General features: G+C 47.3%; 1 protein-coding gene across 5 annotated transcripts in view; it reads right to left on the bottom strand.

Annotated features, from left to right (window-relative positions):
* Positions 1-15,918, bottom strand: part of ripor2 (RHO family interacting cell polarization regulator 2) — a 174,341-nt gene that overhangs the window by 107,018 nt on the left and 51,405 nt on the right. The window contains exon 1 of one of the 5 annotated variants that reach the window (XM_033014213.1): positions 9,402-9,478. The exons of the other annotated variants lie outside the window; for them this stretch is intronic. The gene's annotated coding sequence lies outside the window, so the exon portion shown is untranslated. Of the gene's footprint in view, positions 1-9,401; positions 9,479-15,918 lie in introns of those variants that run through there. 5 annotated transcript variants of the gene reach the window in all.

Raw genomic sequence — 15,918 nt, 5'->3', positions numbered from 1 at the left:
GCCTCTCCACATTAGAACAGCCTCTTCTCTGTCTGTTGTTAAATCACTTCTTAAAACCCATCTCTTCTCCATGGCCTTTGATACCCAGTAAGATGTCGACTTTATTTACTTGATTTAATTTCTTATTTTGATTGCTTTTATTGCGTGGCTATTATTTTTACTCAGTGTTTTATGTCTTTTAATTTATTGTTGTATTTCATTGTGATTTTGCGCCTTATGGAGCTGTATGTTATGTTCTGTTATGTTGTCTGTTTATGATGTCTTGTTTATTCTTCTGTACAGCACTTTGGCCAACATTGGTTGTTTTAAAGTGCTTAACAAATAAAGTTGGATTGGATTGGATTGGATGCTGGAAAAATCGAAGGTAGACAAAAATGCTGGAGAAACTCAGCCGGTGAGGCAGCATCTGTGGAGCCTAGATGCTGCCTCACCCGCTGAGTTTCTCCAGCATTTTTGTCTACCTACTGTATATCGTGCTGTTACTTGCGAGCAAAGCACCAAGGCAAATTCCTTGTATGTATACATACTTGGCTAATAAAATGTATTCAATTCAATTCAATATGTTCACAGTGGGCGTTTTTTTTGTACTTAACCTTGGATTGTACTTATGTGTGGTAATAATTTATTGAACTGCTTGCAAAAACAGAATTTCACTGTACCTTGGTACACGAGATAATAAAGAATTAATGAACCATTAATATTATGGCTGGGAGACCATATGGTAACTCCAGTTATAGTCATAGAGTCATACAACATGGGAAACAGGCCCTTTGGCCCACAACTCCATGCTGACCGAGACGCTCCATCCAAGCTTGTCCATTTGCTACCTGACCGTATTTGATCCATGAAACCTTTCCTATCCGTGTACCTGTCCATTGACCATGTTGAAGTCAGTACGTTTCAGTTAATGGAGTCACGGAGGCATAGAGTGATACAGCGTGGAAACAGGACCTTCGGCCCAACTTGCCCACACCGGCCAACGTTTCCTATCCATACTAGTCCCACCTGCCAGCGTTTGGCCCGTATCCCTCTGAACCTGTCCTATCCATGCACCTGTCCAGGTAATGCCATGAAACTTCAAGAAGGAGTTCTGGAGTCACACGGAGACAGGATGCACCCACGGTTGCAGGAATCTGGAACATTGGCCGAAGAATATGGTAACGTGAATAACAACTGACTTGGGTGGTTCTGTGGGAGAACGCTACCAGCTTTGCCATGGACCTGTGGTGTTAGCAAGGAAGTGTGGTGAGCTGATAGCGTGTTTCATCTCAGTTTATCTTTGTTATGTTTTCAGTGGTGTTTGCAGTTTAGTTTACTTTACTTTACAAAGAAACATAGAAAATAGGTGCAGGAGTAGGCCATTCGGCCCTTTGAGCCAGCACCGCCATTCAATTGATCATGGCTGATCATCCAATATCAGTACCCCGTTACTGCTTTCTCCCCATATCCCTTGATTCCCTTCGCCCTTATGTAACTTTCTCTTGATAACATCCAGTGAATTGGCCTCCACTGCCTTCTGTGGCAGAGAATTCCATAGATTCACAACTCTCTGGGCGAAAAAGATTTTTCTCATCCCAGTCCTACCCATTCTTTAGTGTAGTTTAGTTTAGAGATACAGCATGGAAACAGGCTATTGAGCCCAGGGACTCCATGCCGACCAGTGATCCCTCTAGGGACAATTTATCATTTTTACCGTAGCCAATATACAGTAGTACATTTAGTTTAGAAACAAAGAACTTCAGATGCTGGTTTATACCAAAGATAAGTGCTGAGGTAACAGTCTCAGGAAAGGTCCCAACCTGAAAAGTCACCTATCTTCTTCCTCCAGAGATGCTGACTGACCCACTGAGTTACTCCAGAGGGAAAACAAGTGTGAAAACGCACACCACCATTCAGGAACAGTTTCTTCCCTGTTATCATGCAACTGAACCACTCTATCACCAACTAGAGAGCAGTCTTATAGACAATAGACAATAGGTGCAGGAGTAGGCCATTTGGCCCTTTGAGCCAGCACCGCCATTCACTGTGATCATGGCTGATCATCCACAATCTGTACCCCGTTCCTGCCTTCTCTCCATATCCCTTGAATCCACTATCTTTAAGAGCCCTATCTAACTCTCTCTTGAAAGCATCCGGAGAATTATCCTCCGCTGCCTTCATAGGAGGCAGAGAAGTTCACAAATTCACAACTCTCTGGGTGAAAAGGTTTTTCTTCATCTCCTTTCTAAATGACCTACCCCTTATTCTTAAATTGTGGGCCCTAGTTCTGGACTCCCCCAACATCGGGAACATGTTTCCTGCCTCTAGCGTGTGCGGTCCCTTAATAATCTTATATGTTTCAATAAGATCATCCTCTCATCCTTCTAAACTCCAGAGTATACAAGCCCAGTCGCTCCGTTCTTTCAGCATATGACAGTCCCACCATCCCTGGAATTAACCTTGTAAACCTACGCTGCACTTCCTCAATAGCAAGAATGTCCTTCCTCAAGTTTGGAGACCACAACTGCACACAATACTCCAGGTGTGGACTCACTAGGGCCCTGTACAACTGCAGAAGGACCTCTTTGCTCCTATACTCAACTCCTCTTGTTATGAAGGCCATCATGCCATTCGCTTTCTTAACTGCCTGCTGTACCTGCATGCTTACTTTCAGTGACTGATGAACAAGGACACCCAGATCTCGTTGTACTTCCATTTTTCCTAACGACACCATTCAGATAATAATCTGCCCTCCTGTTCTTGCCACCAAAGTGGATAATCTCACATTTATCCACATTAAACTGCATTTGCCAAGCATCTGCCCACTCACCCATCATGTTCAAGTCACCCTGCATCCTTGTAGCATCCTCATCGCAGTTCACATTGCCACACAGCTTTGTGACATCTGCAAATTTGCCAATGTTACTTTTAATTCCTTTATCTAAATCAATAATAAATATTGTAAATAGCTGCGGTCCCAGCACCGAGCCTTGCTGTACCCCACTAGTCACTGCCTGCCATTCTGAAAAGGACCCGTTAATCCCCACTCTTTGTTTCCTGTCTGCCAACCAATTTTTTATCCATGAGCTACTATCTTCCCCATTGGCGACCCTCAGACTATCTTTAATCAGACTTTGCCGGACTTTATCTTGCAATAAACATTATTTCCTGTATCATGTATGCTGTGTGTTTTGGAAGGAACTGCAAATGCTGGTTTATACTGTAGATGGACACAAATAGTTGGGGCTGGGACTATCCCAACATTTAAGAAACAGTTATACAGATACATGCATAGGACAGGTTTGGAGGGATATGAACCAAACGCAGGCAGGTGGGACTAGTGTAGCTGGGACATGTTGGCCGGTGTGGGAAAGTTGGGCTGAAGGGCCTGTTTCCATGCTGTATCACTCTATGAATCTATGACTCTAAATGCAGGAGTAACTCAGCGGGTCAGGCAGCAACTCTGGAGAAAAAGAATAGGTGACGTTTTGGGTCGAAGCCCTTCTTCAGAATGAAGCAGTCAGATGAAGGGTTCCGACCCAAAATATCACCTATTCTTTTTCGCCAAAGATACTGCCTGACCCGCTGAGTTTCTCCCGCATTTTTGGTCCATTTGTCTTTCTGCTGACTGGTTAGCAAGCAACAAAAGCTTTTCACTGTACCTCGGTACACATGACAATAAACTAAACTGAAACGAAGACAATAGACAATAGATAATAGACAATAGGTGCAGGAGTAGGCCATTCGGCCCTTCGAGCCAGCACCGCTGACAATTCAGCCTCTCTATTCTCCGTGTAATCTCTCTTCACCGGGGGCGGTCACGGTGGCGCAGCGATAGAGTTGCTGCCTTACAGCGAACGCAGCGTCAGAGAGTCGGGTTCAATCCCGACTACGGGTGCTGTCTGTACGGATTTTGTACGTTCTCCCCGTGACAGCGTGGGTCTTCTCCCAGATCTTCGGCTTCCTCCTGCACTCCAAAGACGTGCAGGTTTGTAGGTTAATTGGCTTGGTGTAAGTGTAAATTGTCCCTAGTGTGTGTAGGGTAGTGTTAGTGTGCGGGGATCGTTGGTCGGCGCAGACTCGGTGGGCCGAAGGGCCCGTTTCCGCGCTGTATCTCTAAACTAAAACTAACTTAAACTTTCTTCACCTTCCCTTGGCAGCCCAACGAAACAATAAATACCGCAGAGGTATTGTGTATGAATACATCCTTCCTCTTTTTTTTTTTTTTTTTTTCTTTTTAAAAAAATTTATTCAATTATTAAAAATAATATTACACTACAATAAAACAAGCCAGAACCCACCACCATAATACAATACAAACATGTATCCATAATAAACTACTATACAACTATGATACAATCCTTATTGAGGATACATTCAACACCCTGCGGAGCCCAGCGGTCCCGGAACTCCCTCAGGGCAACTCCTTCCTCTTGGGCAACCAGCACTGCACACGGTACTCCAAAACATGGTCTTACCAAACTTTTATACAGTTGCAATGTTTTGTAATGGAATGTACAAAAGATATATTCAAGCAAGAGTTATGAGCCTGTCCCACTGTACGAGGTAATTCAGGAGTTCTCACGAGTTTCCCCTGATTCGATCTCGGAGAATTACGGTAATAGCCGTTCGTAGGTACTCGGGGCTCCCGTGGACATTTTTCACAGTGCTGGAAAAACTTCACGAGTTTCCGCGTTTCCCGAGTACCTGCCGTTAACGTTACGAGCCGCTACGGGACGTTCCCGAGCTCCGACGTAGACCGCTACGTACATTCTACGTGCTTAACATGAGTTTGATTTTTTTTTAAACTCGTGAGATCTCTTGAATTACCTCGTACAGTGGGACAGGCCCTTGAGATACAGCTCTTAGGGCTAACAGAATCAAGCGATATGGGGAGAAGGCAGGAATGGGGTACTGATTTTGGATGATCAGCCATGATCATATTGAATGGCGGTGCTCAAATGGCTGACTCCTGCACCTATTTTCTATGTTTCTATGAATAGGTGATGTTTCAGGTCGAGACCCTTCTTCGCTAGAATTTAGAAGATTGAGGGGGGATCTTATAGAAACTTACAAAATTCTTATGGGGTTGGACAGGCTAGATGCAGGAAGATTGTTCCCGATGTTGGGGATGTCCAGAACAAGGGGTCACAGTTTAAGGATAAAGGGAAATATTTTAGGACCGAGATGAGAAAAACATTTTTCACACAGAGAGTGGTGAATCTCTGGAATTCTCTGCCACAGAAGGTAGTTGAGGCCAGTTCATTGGCTATATTTAAGAGGGAGTTAGATGTGGCCCTTGTGGCTAAAGGGATCAGGGGATATGGAGAGAAGGCAGGTACGGGATACTGAGTTGGATGATCAGCCATGATCATATTGAATGGCGGGTGCAGGCTCGAAGGGCCGAATGGCCTACTCCTGCACTTATTTTCTATGTTTCAGACGCGTATGCTGAACTTCCTATCAGACGTCAGTATGGGACCACTGTTGCGTCAAGAAATGCAAGGAAAGGCTTCGGCAAGAACAGGAAAAAAAATATGAAAGTGAACTTGCCATTGCCTTCCATCTGCAGGAGAGGTTAAACAGAAACTTTCGGGATGAGACCATCCTTCAGACAGAGTCATGAGCAAGGAAAGGGAAAGGAGAGATGGAGACGGTGGTATAGAGATACATAGAACAAATGACTGAAAGAAATGCAAAAATGTAACAATGTGAAAGAAACAGGCTATTGTTAGCTGTGGGCAAGATGAAAACGAGTTATAGACAATGAGACTCGACAAGAAATAAATGGCCTGTTATCATCGTTACTTTTTTGCATAGCTTTCATTCATTTGTTTTATATCTCTCTATATCACCGTCTATATCTCTCGTTTCCCTTTAGACAATAGACAATAGGTGCAGGAGTAGGCCATTCGGCCCCTCGAGCCAGCACCGCCATTCAATGTGATCATGGCTGATCATCTCCAATCAGTACCCCGTTCCTGCCTTCTCCCCATATCCCCTGACTCCGCTATCTTTAAGAGGCCTGTCTAGCTCTCTCTTGAAAGTATCCAGAGAACCGGCCTCCACCGCCCTCTGAGGCAGAGAATTCCACAGACTCACAACTCTCTGCGTGAAAAAGTGGTTCTTCATCTCCGTTCTAAATGGCTTACCCCTTATTCTTGAACAGTGGCCCCTGGTTCTGGACTCCCCCAACAACGGGAACATGTTTCCTGTCTCTAGTGTGTCCAGACCTTTAATAATCTTATATGTTTCAATAAGATACCCTCTCATCCTTCTAAACTCCAGTATACGTGCCCAGCTGCTCCATTCTCTCTTTCCCCTGACTCTCAGTCTGAAGAAGGGTCTCGACCCGAAAACGTCACCCATTCCTTTTCTCCAGGGATGATGCCTGACCCGCTGAGTTACTCCAGCTTAGTGTGTCTATCTTTAGGTTAAACCAGCATCTGCAGTTCCTTCCTACACCTAAAGTACACACATGTACGCTTGCACATACAAACAGCTGTGCAGACTCTTATAGACACTCAGGCATTCATGGGATCAGAAGCACATTCAGATAATCCATGTGCATACTAATGTGATGCACTTATGTAATGTCGTGGATGACTCAAAATATCGTGAATAGAACTGAGATTACAGTACAATGATCAACAAACTCCTACTGCCAAGCCACATAGCAATAAACAAATAAATGATGCAAGTCATTAACTGTAAAGCATTGGCATTTGTCCCAAACAGACCAGAGAAGAATATGGTTTGTACTTCAAGTTCATAAGTTAGACAATAGACAATAGGTGCAGGAATATGCCATTTGTGCCCTTCGAGCTAGCACCGTCATTCAATGTGATCATGGCTGATCATCTACAATCAGTACCCAGTTCCTGCCATCTCCCCATATCCCCTAACTCTGCTATTTTTAAGAGCCCTATCTAGCTCTCTCTTGAAAGCATCCAGAGAACCGGCCTCCACCGCCCTCTGAGGCAGTGAATTCCACAGACGCACAACTCTCTGTGAGAAGAAGTGTTTCCTCGTCTCCATTCTAAATGGCTTACGCCTTATTCTTAAACTGTGGCCCCTGGTTCTGGACTCCCCCAACATCAGGAACATGTTTCCTGCCTCTAGTGTGTCCAAACCCTTAACAATCTTATATGTTTCAATGAGAATACCTCTCATCCTTCTAAATTCCAGAGTGTACAAGCCCAGCCGCTCCATTCTCTCAGCATATGACAGTCCCGCCATCCCGCGAATTAACCTTGAAGTTCATGTCACAGGAGCAGAATTAGGCCATTCGGCCTGTCGAGTCCACTTTGCCATTCAATCATGGCTGATCTATCTTTCCCTCTCAACACCATTCTCCTGCCTTCTCCCCATAACCCCTGACACCCGCACAAACCTTCACGTGGGCAGCAGGGTGGCGCGGTGGTAGAATTGCTGCCTCACAGCGCCAGAGACGTGGGTTCGAGCCCGACTATGGGTGCTGACTGTATAGAGTTTGTACGCTCTTCCCGTGACCGCGTGGGTTTTCCCCGGGTGCTCCGCGTTCCACCCACACTCCAAGGATGTACAGGTTTGTCGGTTGATTGGCTTAGGTAAAAAAAAGTAAATTGTCCCAAGTGTGTGTGGGATAGTGCTAGTGTACGGGGTGATCGCTGGTCGGCACGGACTCAGTGGGCCGCGCTGTATCTCTAAACAAAACCCAATTTACCAAGCATCTTGTCAATCGCCACCTTCAAAATACCCAATGAAATGGCCTCCACAGCCACAAAATATAATAAATGAAATGTATTCTTCACAATGCTTCTTTTTCAGAATATTGTGAAGCAATCTGGAGACCCAGGTTCAATCCTAACTACGGGTGCTGTCTGTACGGAGTTTGTATGTTCTCCCAGTGATCTGCGTGGGTTTTCTCCATGATCTTCGGTTTCCTCCCACACTCCAAAGATGTACAGGTTTGTAGGTTAATTGGCTTAGTAAACGTAAAAATTGTCCCTCGTGGGTGTAGGATAGTGTTAACACGCGGGGATCGCTGGTCGGCAGGGACCCAGTGGGCCGAAGGACCAGTTTCCGCGCTGTATCTCTAAACTAAACTAAACTAAGCTAAACTCAGCGGGACAGGCAGCATCTCTGTAGAGAAGGAATGGGTGACGTTTCGGGTCGAGACCCTTCTTCAAACTAGTTAGGGGTAAGGGGAACAAGAGATATAGACGGTGATCTGGAGAGATACCGAACAATTAATGATAGATATGCAAAAAAGTAACATGATAAAGGAAACAGGCCATTGTTAGCTGTTTTGTTGGGTGAAAACGAGAAGCTGGTGCTACTTGGGTGGGGGAGGGATGGAGAGAGAGGGAATGCCGGGGCTACTTGAATTTAGAGAAATCAAAATTCACACCAAGGTGCCCAAGCGAAATAATTCTCAAATGGAGATGGGATTAAGTAAATGCAGCCATGATTCCCGGGATGGCGGGACAGTCATGCGCTGAGAGAAGGGGGCGGCTGGGCTTGTACACCCTGTAGTTTAGAAGGATGAGAGGGCATCTTATTGAAGCATATAAGATTGTTAAGGATTTGGACACGCTAGAGGCAGGAAACGTTCCCGATGTTGGGGGAGTCCAGAACCAGGGGCCACAGTTTAAGAATAAGGAGTTAGCCATTTAGAACGGAGACGAGGAAACACTTTTTCTCACAGAGTGTTGTGAGTCTGTGGAATTCTCTGCCTCAGAGGGCGGTGGAGGCAGGTTCTCTGGATACTTTCACTGATACTGATACTGATTGGGGATGATCAGCCATGATCACAATGAATGGCGGTGCTGGCTGGAAGGGCCGAATGGCCTCCTCCTGCACCTATTGTCTATTGTCTATTGTCTATTGTCTATTGTCTAACCCCAGAACAACTATCTGGTAACCAATTACAGCGACACCCTCTTTCTTGTCAGCATGCTGTTTATTTTCTTGTTGCCTGGCTACAATCACGAGCTCAAAGGGGTTAAAACGCTTGTGGGGGAGTGTGCTCAATCACTTTGGAAAACAACAGTTGATGCAAGATACACTAAATGCTGGAGTAACTCAGCGGGACAGGCAGCATCTCTGGAGAGAAGGAATGGGTGAAGTTTCGGGTCCAGACCGCTCTTCAGAAACGTCACCCCTTCCTTCTCTCCAGAGATGCTGCCTGCCCCACTGAGTTGCTCCAGCTTTTTAGTGTCCATCTTCGGTTTAAACCCCCAGCACCTGCAGTTCCTTCTCACACAACAGTTATTGCAAGACAGCTCAGAAGGCAAGATTAGCGCTTCTCCCGACTTTATCTCCGGTACTCAACGCTGGCACGGCAGTAACTCGTTAAAGACACGTACAAAGCCATCGGAGTCGAGACCCCCATGGCCTCGACTGCAGATGCACGCAGCAAGAAGTCCACGTCACGTTACCTGAAGTGCCATCCACGTCCTCACGGTCTCCTCTGCCAGTGCATTCGTGCCTGGTGCGATGGTTTGCAGCTGCCCCGGTGGCTATGAGGCACTCGAGTTATTTATAGTGCTAAAATTACCCACTCCGTCGTCACTTCCTATTCACTACTTTAGCAGGTCGAAGATAACCAGGGACTTCTGCTTGCGAGACGTTTCGTAGCACAAAGATGATGCAAAGTGAACCCTGGCCACTACCTCTTCCCCAACCCCACCCCACTTCCCCGTCAGGCGAAAGCTATTGAAAACACGCACACCTGATCAGTTCTTTCCCAACTAGGTGCCAGAGGTTATGGGGAGAATGGGGTTAGGATGGAGAGATAGATCAGCCATGATTGAATGGCAGAGTAGACCTGATGGGCCGAATGGCCTAATTCTGCTCCTCCCACTTAGGATCTTTTGACGGGTAAAGATTGTAAATGGTCGCTAGCGTGTAGGATAGTGTTAGTGTACGGGGATCATGGTCGGCATAGACTAGGTGGGCCAAAGGGCCTGTTACCGCGCAGTATCCCTGAACTAAACCAAACTTAATCACCTAAACAATTTCTCCAGAGATGCTGTCTGACCAGTTGAGTTATTCCAGCACTTTGTATCTTTGTTTTTTGTAAAGCGGCATCTGCAGTTCCTTCTATCCACAACATGAATCCAGATTCAGGGACAGTTTCTTCCCAGATGTGAACCATCCTACCACAACCAGAGAGCGGTCCTCAACTACTATCCACCTCATTGGTGACCCTCGGACTATCCTTGATCGGACTTCATCTTGCACTAAACGTTATCCACTTATCATGTATCTCGACAGTGTAAATGGCTCCATTGTTATCATGTATTGTCTTTCCGCTGACAGGTTAGCACGCAACAAAAGCTTTTCACTGTACCTCGGTACACGTGACAATAAACTAAACTGAAACTGAGGAAACAAAGTGTTTTTTCTCGTAGCAGGTAGTCCCGACTCTGCTGCACAATAGCCACACGTTGTTGCCATTCTTGCCATGCATTTTTGCCATAGAGGGAGTACAGAGAAGGTTCACCAGACTGATTCCTGGGATGTCAGGACTTTCATATGAAGAAAGACTGGATAGACTCGGCTTGTACTCGCTAGAATTTAGAAGATTGAGGGGGGATTTTATAGAAACTTACAAAATTCTTAAGGGGTTGGGCAGGCAAGATGCAGGAAGATTGTTCCCGATGTTGGGGAAGTCCAAAACAAGGGGTCACAGTTTAAGGATAAGGGGAAATCTTTTAGGACTGAGATGAGACAAACATTTTTTACACAGAGAGTGGTGAATCTCTGGAATTCTCTGCCACAGAAGGTAGTTGAGGCCAGTTCATCGGCTATATTTAAGAGGGAGTTAGATGTGGCCCTTGTGGCTAAAGGGATCAGGGGGTATGGAGAGATGGCAGGTACAGGATACTGAGTTTGATGATCAGCCACGATCATATTAAATGGCGGTGCAGGCTCGAAGGGCCGAATGGCCTACTCCTGCACCTATTTTCTATGTTGTCAAGTTGGCAAGGGTGCAGAGAAGAGCTGAGGAAGGGTCTGGAACTGAAACGTCACCCATTGAGTGTGAAGAAGCGTCTCGACCCTTCCTTCTCACGGTTTGGGAACAGCTCCATCCAAGACCAGCAGGAAATTGCAGCGGATTGTGGACGCAGCCCAGACCATCACACAAACCAACCTCCCTGCCATTGACTCCATCTACAACTCACGCTGCTTTGGCAAGGCCAGCAGCATAATTAAGGACCAGTCGCACCCCTGCCACTCCCCTCTTCTCCCCTCTCCCATCAGGCAAGAGGTACAGAAGTGTGAAAACGCACACCTCCAGATCCAGGGACAGTTTCTTCCCAGCTGTTATCAGGCAACCTGACGTCCCAACTACCTCATTGGAGACCTGCAGACTATCTTTAACTGGACTAAACTGGACTTTATCTTGCTCTAAACATTATTCCCTTCACCCTCTATCAGTACACTGTTATCCACTTATCCACTGGGGACGGCTTGATTGTAAACATGTACATTCTTTCCGTTCACACAATAAAAAGCTTTTCACTGTACCTCGGTGAACATGACAATAATAAACTGTATTAAACTAAACAACACGCGTAAGAAGGAACAGCAGATGCTGGTTTACACTGAAGATAGACACAAAATGCTGGAGTAACTCAGCGGGCCAGCCAGCATCTCTGGGGAGAAGGAATGGGTGATCTTTCATAAGGTCATAAGGTCATAAGTGATAGGAGCAGAAATAGGCCATTTGGCCCATCAAGTCTATTCTGTCATTCAATCATGGCTGATCTATCTCTCCCACCTAACCCCAGTCCCCCGCTTTCTCCCCATAACCCCTGACACCCGTAATAATCAAGAATCCATCTCTGCCACTGACCTGGCCTCCACAGCCTTCTGTGGCAAATAATTCCACATATTCACCACCTTCTGACCAAAGAAGTTCCTCCTCATGTCCTTCCTAAAGGAACGTCCTTTAATGCTGAGGCCATGACCTCCAGTCGTCGACTCTCCCACTAGTGGAAACATCCTCTCCACATCCACTCCATCCAAACCTGTCACTATTCGGTAAGTTTAAATGAGGTCACCCCTCATCCTTCTAAAGCCCAGCGAGTAGAGGCCCAGTGCCGTCAGACGCTCATCATATGTCAACCCACTCATTCTTGGGATCTTTCTTGTAACCTCCTCTGGACTCCTCCGTACCGTATCTCTGTCCGCACTGCGGCCTAACATCGAGGAGTAGGCGGCCTCTGCTGGAGACCGACCGAGAGCTCCACCGCGTGAGCCTGCGGACTGTAACATCGCGGAGCTCGCGGTCTCTGGTTAGAGACCAACTTCGGGAGCTCCAAGCCGCTGGAGCTTCGACCTCACCGACACGGGAGCTTCGACCTCCCCGACTGAGGATCATGCGACTGCCTCGACCGCAGGAGAATAAAAGAGGAAGAAGATTAGACTATATTGCCCTTCCATCACAGTGAACAATGTGGGGAATCCGCTGTGGTGGATGTTTATGTTAACTTTTATGTAGTTGTGTGTCTTGTAGCTTTTTTTTTTAGTATGGTAAATCGGATTTCACTGTACCTTAATTGGTACATGTGACAATAAACTGACCTGGAAACCTTAACTCTCTCCAGCCCCGGCACATCCTTCCTTAGAGATGGTGCCCAAAATTGCTCACAATACTCCAAATTCGGCCTGACCAGCGCCTCACAGGGCCTCAGCATTACATTCCTGGGCCAATTCGAGACCCTGCTTGAGACTGAGAATCAGGGGCGGGAGAGACGTAGAGACATGGAAGGGACAGGTGTGAAAAGGAGAGTGCAGAGCCGGTGAGCAGGAGGAATCAGAGAGGGGTGGGGGGGGGAGCAGCGAGAGAGGGTGTTTGCAGAAACTAAACAAGGACGAGCTTGCTGGATATCCAGTGATTTTAGGGCTTGTCCCACTTGGCGACTGCCGGCATCATTGACTGACGTATCAGGTCACTGAAAAAGTCGTGGCGGTGACGCGGCGTGACGATGTATTGACGCGCGGTGTTTCTTCAAGTGTCGCATCGTTATTTTTGTCGCCGCTGTATTTTGAAATGTTCAAAATCTTTTGGCGACCCCGATATGACGCCGTCAGTCGCCGAAAAAAAAAGAGTGGGACAGGCCCTTTACACAGTGAATGGTAGGAATCTTTGGGCAGTGGGCAAGTGCTATAGACCTGCACGGGAAGGTAGACGCTCCCGCTCCCGGGCAGATGGGGCTCGTCAGCCTGGGAAGGCTGTCCATCTAGGAGAGGGAAAACTCTGATTTAAAACCCCCACTGCCTTGTGGCCATTTCCGGTCATGGAAAAGGCTCCAGGAGTAAACCTCAGGGAAATCCGGAGTCGGAGCCCCTAAGTTAGTTCGTCGTCGTCTACAACCTCGCTCTGGCAGCTCCTGCGACGGCGCTGGTGCCAAACTGTAATGACCCTGCTGTTCCTTTGGATCGATCAGCGACATGGAGAGGGGGGACGTGCTGCATGGGCAACAGCCTGTCCTCCATATGACATCGCCCAGGCTTGCATCCGACCAGGATGCGTCACCCATGGTCAGTCATTACCGAGGGGGGCCTACTACTCCTACTACTAGGTAGGAATCTGGGGACTGCTGCAGATGTTTACCTGACAACCCCACAAACCTTTCTACCAAATCCTAAAAATCGGAAAAATAACAAGCAGGTGGCCTATTAAGGCACAAGATTTCACAAACAACCATGTGATAATGGACGTTCTGTTTTGCAGGTGTGAGCTGAGGCATAAATGCTGGTCTATTGATCAGGGAGAACATCTCTGATCGTCAAGGGAGCAGATGTGTTCATTAGAGGGGAAAGTATTTAGCAAAGTGTGCGGAGAGGATGACAAGGCATTGCTTCCTGAGATTGCAGCCGTGTTGTGAAGCTTCAGAACAAACAATCTGCATCCAATGTGTAGGAAAAACTGCAGATGCTGCTTTAAATCGAAGATGGACATAAAAACAATCTGAAGGAGGGTCTCGACCTGAAACGTCACCCATTTCTTCCTTCCAGAGATGCTGTGTGCCCCGCTGAAGTACTCCAGCTTTTTGCATCTATCTAAATCCGATGTCGAGACCCTTCAAGATCCTAAACTAAACATTCTGCCCTATGGTTGTTGCTCTCCCAGTACAGACCTTTCCTTAAAGATTAGGTCGACTGAACTTGTACTCACTGGAATTTAGAAGGATGAGAGGCTATCTTATAGAAGCATATAAAATTCTTAAGGGATTGGACAGGCTAGATGAAGGAAAAATGTCCCCTTGTTGGGGGAGTCCAGAATCAGGGGTCACAGTTTAAGAATAAGGAGTAAGCCATTTAGAACGGAGAGGAGGAAACACTTTTTCTCACAGCGAGTGGTGAGTCTGAGGAATTCTTTGCCTCAGAGGGTTGTGGAGGCCGGTTCTCTGGATGCTTTCAAGAGAGAGCTAGATAGGACTCTTAAAAATAGCGGTCAGGGGATATGGGGAGAAGGTAGGAATGGGGTACTGATTGGGGATGATCAGCCAAGATCACATTGAATGGCGGTGCTGGCTCGATGGGCCGAATGGCCTACTCCTGCACCTATTGTCTATTGTCTACATCCTTCTAAATGCTTCACTCTGCCTCGGCAAGCCCACGAGGACCAGTCTCACCCCGATCTTCTGGATAGGCCACATTTCGAGTCCAGATTTTGCTTCAGACCGACCCGGAATGTCACAGAGTCTTACAAAGTGGAATAAGGCCATTTGGCCCAACTTGCCTGCACCGACTAACATGTCCCATCTGTACTAGTCCTGCCTGCCCGCATCCCAGGTCCCATATCCCGCCAAACCTGTTCTACCCATGTACCTGTCTAGTATATGTTTCTTATCATAGGCCGTGCTTCTCAATGAGCCAGTCGAAGGGCCCTTTTGCTTTCAAGCCCCCCCCCACTGCCACCTCTGCCTCCTCCAGACACGGCAGTTACGCTGCCCTCCTGGCCTGCAGTGTGTGTGTATGTGTGTGTGTGTGTGTGTGTGTGTGTGTGTGTGTGTGTGTGTGTGTGCGTGCGTGCGTGCGTGCGTGCGTGCGTGCGTGCGTGCGTGCGTGCGTGCGTGTGTGTGTGTGTGTGTGTGTGTGTGTGTATGTGTGTGTGTGCACGTTTCTCATTCCAAACGCAGTTGCTGCAGAGAACATGGAGACACAGAGAGTAGCTGAGAGGACTGCAGGACCAGCTGCCACACTGGTCTATTCCCGTCCCTCCAAACACACTCATCACGTGTGCGCATCTGTCAGATATTTATACACACGACAATTTAGACTTTAGAGATACTGCGAGGAAAGAGGCCCCGCGGCCTACTGCGTCCGCGCCGACCAGCGATCACCCCGTGCACTAGCTCTAGCATAAACACTCGGACAATTCACAATTTTACCGCAGCCGATTAACCTACAAACCTGTACATCTATTTCCACGCTGTATGACTCTATGACTCTTTACAGAAGGCGTTGCGGTGGCGCAGCGATAGAGTTGCTGCCTCGCGGCGCCAGAGACCCGGGTTCGATCCTGACGACGGGTGCTGTCTGTACCGAGTTTGTACGTTCTCCCCTTGACCTGCGCGGGTTTTCTCCGGGTGCTCCGGTTACCTCCCACGCTCCAAGGGCGTACAGGTTTGTCAGTTAATTGGCTTCGGTATAATTGTAAATCATCCCTCGTGAGTGTAGGACAGTGATAATGTGCGTGGATCGCTGGTCGGTGGGGACTCGGTGGCCGGCAGGGCCGGTATCTACATGTATCTCTAAACCGAAAACCTAGACCTGAAACAGGCCCTTCGGCCTATCGAGTCGGCGCCAGATGACGATCAGCCTTGTACATGACTGTCTGAAGGAGGGTCTCGACCCGGAACGTCACCCATTCCTTCTTCCCAGAGATGCTGCCTGTCCCGCTGAGTTACTCCAGCATTTGGTGTCTATCTTCGGTTC

Source organism: Amblyraja radiata, chromosome 2 (genome assembly GCF_010909765.2).
Source record: "Amblyraja radiata isolate CabotCenter1 chromosome 2, sAmbRad1.1.pri, whole genome shotgun sequence".
NCBI lineage: Eukaryota > Metazoa > Chordata > Chondrichthyes > Rajiformes > Rajidae > Amblyraja > Amblyraja radiata.
Note: the sequence above shows the minus strand (reverse complement) of the source record. Positions and strands in the feature narration are given on the sequence as shown.